The sequence below is a fragment of the Eumetopias jubatus genome, unplaced genomic scaffold (assembly GCF_037043125.1).
Source record: "Eumetopias jubatus isolate StellerSeaLion01/CBP00866 unplaced genomic scaffold, mEumJub1_p1.0 scaffold_9, whole genome shotgun sequence".
Taxonomy (NCBI): Eukaryota; Metazoa; Chordata; class Mammalia; order Carnivora; family Otariidae; genus Eumetopias; species Eumetopias jubatus.
Window position 1 is genome coordinate 116,145,845 of NW_028274815.1, and position 6,082 is coordinate 116,151,926.

General features: G+C 39.7%; 1 non-coding gene across 1 annotated transcript; it reads right to left on the reverse strand.

Annotated features, from left to right (window-relative positions):
* Positions 1-203: 203 nt before the first annotated feature.
* LOC114220852 (U6 spliceosomal RNA) lies at positions 204-310 on the reverse strand. The gene has a single exon (XR_003611635.1). It is a non-coding gene; the product is annotated as a U6 spliceosomal RNA (small nuclear RNA).
* Between the last annotated feature and the right edge of the window lie 5,772 nt (positions 311-6,082).

The window sequence follows — 6,082 nt, forward strand, 5'->3', positions numbered from 1 at the left end:
TGGGTGGCTCAGTCGTTAAGCATCCGCCTTTGGCTCAGGTCATGGTCCCAGGGTCCTGGGATCTAGCCCCGCATCGGGCTTCCTGCTCCACGGGGAGCCTGCTTCTCCCTCTCCCACCCTCCCTGCTTGTGTTTCTGCTCTTGCTAACTCTCTATCTCTCTGTAAAATAAATAAATAAAATCTTAAAAAAAAAAACTCTTAAAAAATATATGGAATGCTTCACGAATTTGCATGTCCCCCTTGTGCAGAGACCATGCTAATCTTCTCTGTATTGTTCCAATTTTAGGATATATGCTGCCAAAGCAAGCACTGGTCTCCCTTTGTTTTTGATTTTACCACATTTTCTGGATACAAGTCCTTTAACAGATGTATGTTTTGGAAATATTTTTTTCCCAGTCTATGGCTTGCCTTTTCACTTTCTTAATGGTGTCTGTTGATAAGTTCATTCAACTGACTCATGCTTATTGTGGAATATTTTATTGCACATTTTGTAATTTTTAAGAGCTCATCTTTGGCAGGACTTTCTTTATCTGTGTGGATTTTGTGTGATCTAATTTGAGATTGTCCTCTCTGGAGAGGTTTAGTATTTGCTCTTGTCAGATGCCTTAATATAGGACCAGTTTTTTACCTTAATGTTTTGGCTTTAAGGTCCTAAAAACATGTAGTTAGGGTAAATGTGATTCTCAAACCCAACTGAGGGTGGGCCTATTGTTGCAAATTCTTGAGGGAGAGTTTTTTCATGCAAAGCAAGGCTAAAACAGATACACCCTCTTATTATTTGTAATGGTGAAAGAACTTTGGTTCATTCTTTGACTAAAGGTCCAAGTTTTCCCTGGGCATCCTGCTTCATTTTCTGTTCATGTGTCTTTTAAAAGACCGGGTCCTTGATTACCAAGATAGGCAATCTCCTCCACTCCACCATCTATAGGATCAATTCATGTTCATCCTATAGTTTTAGCTCCTTTATTTTTTTGTCCCAGGACTTGGGGGGAGGGGGAAAAAGAGTCCCTGGACTATCACTTTCATAGAAGTTCAAATGTACATTTAAAATAATGTTCATAGAGGCGCCTGGGTGGCTCAGATTGTTGGGCATCTGCCTTCGGCTCAGGTCGTGATCCCAGGGTCCTGGGATCGAGTCCCGCATCAGGCTCCCTGCTAGGCGGGGAGCCTGCTTCTCCCTCTGCCTCTACCTCTCTCTCTCTCTGACTCTCATGAATAAGTAAATAAAACATTTAAAAAAATAAATAAAATAATGTTCATGGGAGGAGCTTGGGAAGATGGCAGAGTAGGAGGACCATAAGTTCACCAGGGCCCACATTTACAACTAGATATTAATCACATCCATGTAGGTAAACTGGAGAGCAATCCGAAATCTGGTTGAACAAACTCCACAACTAAATGTAGAGAACAAGCTGCATCCAAGAGGTTAAGAAGGGCAGAAATGGTGGTCAGGAGCTCCCCTTAGGAGGGAAAGAGCTGTGGCATGGGAGAGGGGGAAAGGAATGGTCCCTTGCACCAGGGAGCCCACACAGGGAAGATGAATCTCCATAACATCTGGCTTGAAAACCAGAGGGGCTGAATTACGTGAGTTTGACCTGGAGCCTGGAGCTTTAAATGTCAGCTGGCTCAGTGCTGGGCAAGCCTGGAGGGTGAGTGATAGCTGGGTCCCCACCCTTAAAGAGATAGTAGCCTATGCAGAGGCAACATAGAAGCAACAGTTTGCACAATGCCTAGGCCAAATGGGAGGAAATCTGTTTATACTGATTTCAGACTGTGTTGAGGGACTTCTCTGGGACCAAAGGAGCTGGCAGGTGCCATTTTCCTCCCCAACCCCAGCATAAACACAGAGACACTTGTGGGAGGCTGCCCTACACAAACACTTGCTACCTGACCTGCTAGCAGTGTGCCCCATCCACGTGTTCTCCTGAGAACTCCCCCACTCCAAACCTGGTGGCCTCAGCCCTGGGCTTAGTGAAAATTTTAATGTGTGTTCACCCTGTCCACATGGCAAGTGTGCCCCTTGCCACCACCACACACTGCACCTCGGACCACCACAGCCACTGTGCTTCAGGGGATTGGCTTAGGACTATTGGCTTAGTGCAAATTTTGCTAACACCCCTGCCCTGCCCCTGAGCCCTCTTGTGGTCATGCTCCCTGGTTGCTGGCCTGCTAGGTTCTCATTAACACCACAGAGAACAAGCACAGCCCACAACAGGCAGAGAGTCAGCACAGATGTCTGAACTGAAAGAAAAAGCAACAAACACAATAGCAGGATGCAAGCAACACACAAAGGAGACTCCCTGGAAGTGCCAGGTTCTGGTGAACAGGAGACACTGCCCTACTGGGCACTACAGGACCTCTTCTTCATTTAGCCACTACTTTTAAGAGCAAAAGATGTAGCTGACTTGCCTAACACATAGAAACAGACACAGAGAAGTAGACAAAATGAGGAGACAGAAGAATGTGTCACAAATGAAAGTACACGACAAAATCACACCAGGAGATCTAAGCAAAACAGAAATAAGTAATATGCCTGATAAAGAATTTAAAGTAATGATCATAAAGATTCTCACTAGACTTCAGAAGAGGGTGGAGGACATCAGTGAGACCCTTGACAAAGAGATAAAAAATAACATATCAGAGATGAAGAACTCGATAAGTGAAATTAAAAATAACTAGATGAGGGGCAACTGGGTAGCTCAGTTGGTTGAGTGTCTGCCTTCAGCTCAGGTCATGATCCTGGGGTCCTGGGATCGAGCCCTGCATTGGGCTCCCTGCTCAGTGGGGAGTCTGCTTCTCCCTCTGCCTCTGCCTCCCCCCCCCCCCGTCTCTCATGAATAAATAAATAAAATCTTTAAAAAATACACTAGGTGAAATAATAGTAGGATACAGGAAGCAGAGGGATATATAAGTGGCCTGAAGGATAGAGTAATGGAAAGCAATGAAGCTGAATGAGTGAGAGACAAACAAATACTGCATAATGAGAATAGACTTAGAGAATTCAGTGACTCCATCAAGCATAACAGCATTCACATTATAGGAATCCCAGAAGGAGAAGAGAGAGAAAGGGGAGCAGAAAATTTATTTGAAGAAATAAGAGCTGAAAACTTCCTGAATGTGGGGAGGGAAAAGAGATCCAGATTCAGGAGGCATAGAGATCCCCTAACAAATTCAACCCAAAGAAGTCTACACCAGGACACATAGTAATTGAAATTGCAAAAAAATAATGATAAAGGTTGCAAGAGAAAAGAAGATAGTACATGCAAAGGAAACCCCATAAGGCTATCAGCTGATTTTTCAGCAGAAACTTTGCAGGCCAGACGAAAGTAGGACAATATATTCAAAGTGCTGAAAGGGAAAAATCTGCAACCAAGAAAACTCTATCCAGCAAGGTTGTCATTCAGAATAGAGGGGATATAAAGAGTTTTCCAGACAAACAAAATTTAAAAGAATTCATGACCACTAAACCAGCCCTACAAGACTGTTAAGGGGGATTCTGTGAGTGGAAAACAAAAACCATAAGTGAGGAAAATAGGAAGCATAAAAGCAAAAAAAAATTAAGTATATCTGTAAGAGTCAGGAGAAGTGCAGAATAAAAGGATGTAAAATATGATACCAAATATCTGAAACATGGAGGGGAGAGGAGCAAAGAATGAGTTCAAAATTAGGCGACTATCAGCTTAACATAGACTGCTACATGCAGATGATATTATATATATAAACTGTATGGTAACCACAAATCAAAAAACAGTAATCGATATGTAAAAAATAAAGAGTAAGGAATCCAAGTATTTTGCTAAAGAAAGCCAGCTAATCATGAGAGAGGAGAGCAAGAGAAGGAACAGGGAGGAACTACAAAAGCAACCATAAAACAAGTAACAAAATGCCAATAAATACACACATATCCACGATTACATCTGAATGTAGATGGACTAAATGCTCCAGTCAAAAGACATAGGGTGATGGAATGGATAAGAAAATCACAATCTATATGCTGCCTACAAGAGACTCATTTCAGACCTAAGTCACCTCCAGATTGAAAGTGAGGGGATGGAGAAATATTTATCATGCAAATGGAAGTGAAAAGAAAGCCAGAGTAGTGACACTTGTATAGTAAAAATAGACTTTAAAACAAAGGCTGTAACAAGAGACAAAATAGGACACTATATAATCTTAAATGGTACAATCCAACAAGAAGATACAACAATTGTAAATATTTATACACCCAACATGGGAGCACCCAAATACATGAGGCAGTTAATAACAAACATAAAGGAACTAATCAATGGTAATACAATAATGGTAGGGTACTTTAACACCCCACGTTCATCAATAGACAGATCATCCAAACAGAAAATCAACAAGGAAACAGTGGCTTTGAATGACACATTGGACCAAATGGATCTAACAGATATATTCAGAACATTCCATCCTAAAAGGGAGCAGAATGCACTTCTTTTCAAGTGTACATGAAACATTCTCCAGAAGAGATCACATATTAGGCCACAAACCAAGTCTCAACAAATTCAAAAAGAGCAAAGTCATACCATACATCTTTTCTCACCACAATGCTATGAAACTAGAAATTAACCACAAGAAAAAAACCTGGAAAGTACACAAACATATGGAGGTTAAAAGACATGTTACTAAACAATGAATGGGTCAACCAAGAAATCAAAGACAAAATAAATAAAACACATGGAGACAAATGACTATGTTACATGAAAATGAAAACACAATGGTCCAAAATCTTTGGGATGTAGTAAATGCTGTTCTAAGAGGGACGTTTATAGCCATACAGGCATACCTTGAGAAGCAAGAAAAATCCCAAATAAACAATCTAACCTTACATCTAACAGAACTAGAAAAAGAACAACAAACAAAACCCTAAGCTAGTAGAAGGAAGAAATAATAAAGATTGGAGCAGAAATAAGCAAAATAGGAACTAAAAAAACAATAGAACAGATCAGTGAAACCAGGAGTTGGCTCTTTGAAAAGATCAACAAAATCAATAAACCTTCAGTCAGACTCATAAAGAAAGGAGGACTCAAATAAATAAAATCAGAAATGAAAGCTGAGAAAAACAACTGACACCACAGAAATATAAAAGGTTGTAAGAGAATATTATGAAAGATTATATCCCAACAAATTGGACAACCTAGAAGAAATGGATAAATTCCTAGAAACATATAACCTTCTAAAACTCAATCAGAAAGAAATAGAAAATTTGAACAGACTGATTACTAGGAATGAAATTGAATCAGTAATCAAAAAACTCCCAGCAAACAAAAGTCCAGGGCCAGATTGCTCCACAGGTGAATTCTACCAACCATTTAAAGAACAGTTAATGCCTATTTTTCTCAAACTATTCCAAAAATTAGGAAAGGAAGAAAATCTTCCTAATTCATTCCATGAAGCCAAAATTACACTGATCCCAAAACCAGATAAAGACACTACAAAGTCAATATTTCTGATGAACATAGATGCAAAAATCCTCAACAAAATATTAGCAAACCAAATCCAATGGTACATTAAAAAAAACCATTCACCACTATCAAGTGGGATTTATCCCTGGAATGCAAGAGTGGTTCAATAATTGCAAGTCTATCAATGTGATACATCACATCAATAAAAAAGGGATAAAAACCATATGATCATTTCAATAGATGCAGAAAAAGCACTTGACAAATTACAACATCCATTCATAATAAAAAGCCTCAACAAAGTAGGATTAGAAGGAATATACCACAGCATAATTAAGGCTGTATATGAATACCCACAACTAACATCATACTAAATGGTGAAAAACTGAGAGCTTTTCCCCAAGGGGATAGGGATATCCACTCTTATCACTATTATTTAACAGTACTGGAAATCCTAGCCACAGCAATCAGACAAAAGGGAGGAATACAAGTCATCTAGATTGGTAAAGAAGAAGTAAAACTTTCACTCTTTGCAGACATGATACTATGCAGAGAAAACCCTAAAGACTCCACCAAAAAACTACTAGAACTGATAAATGAATTCAGTAAGGTTGCAGGATACAAAATCAATGTATAGAAACCTGTGCCATTTTTATATA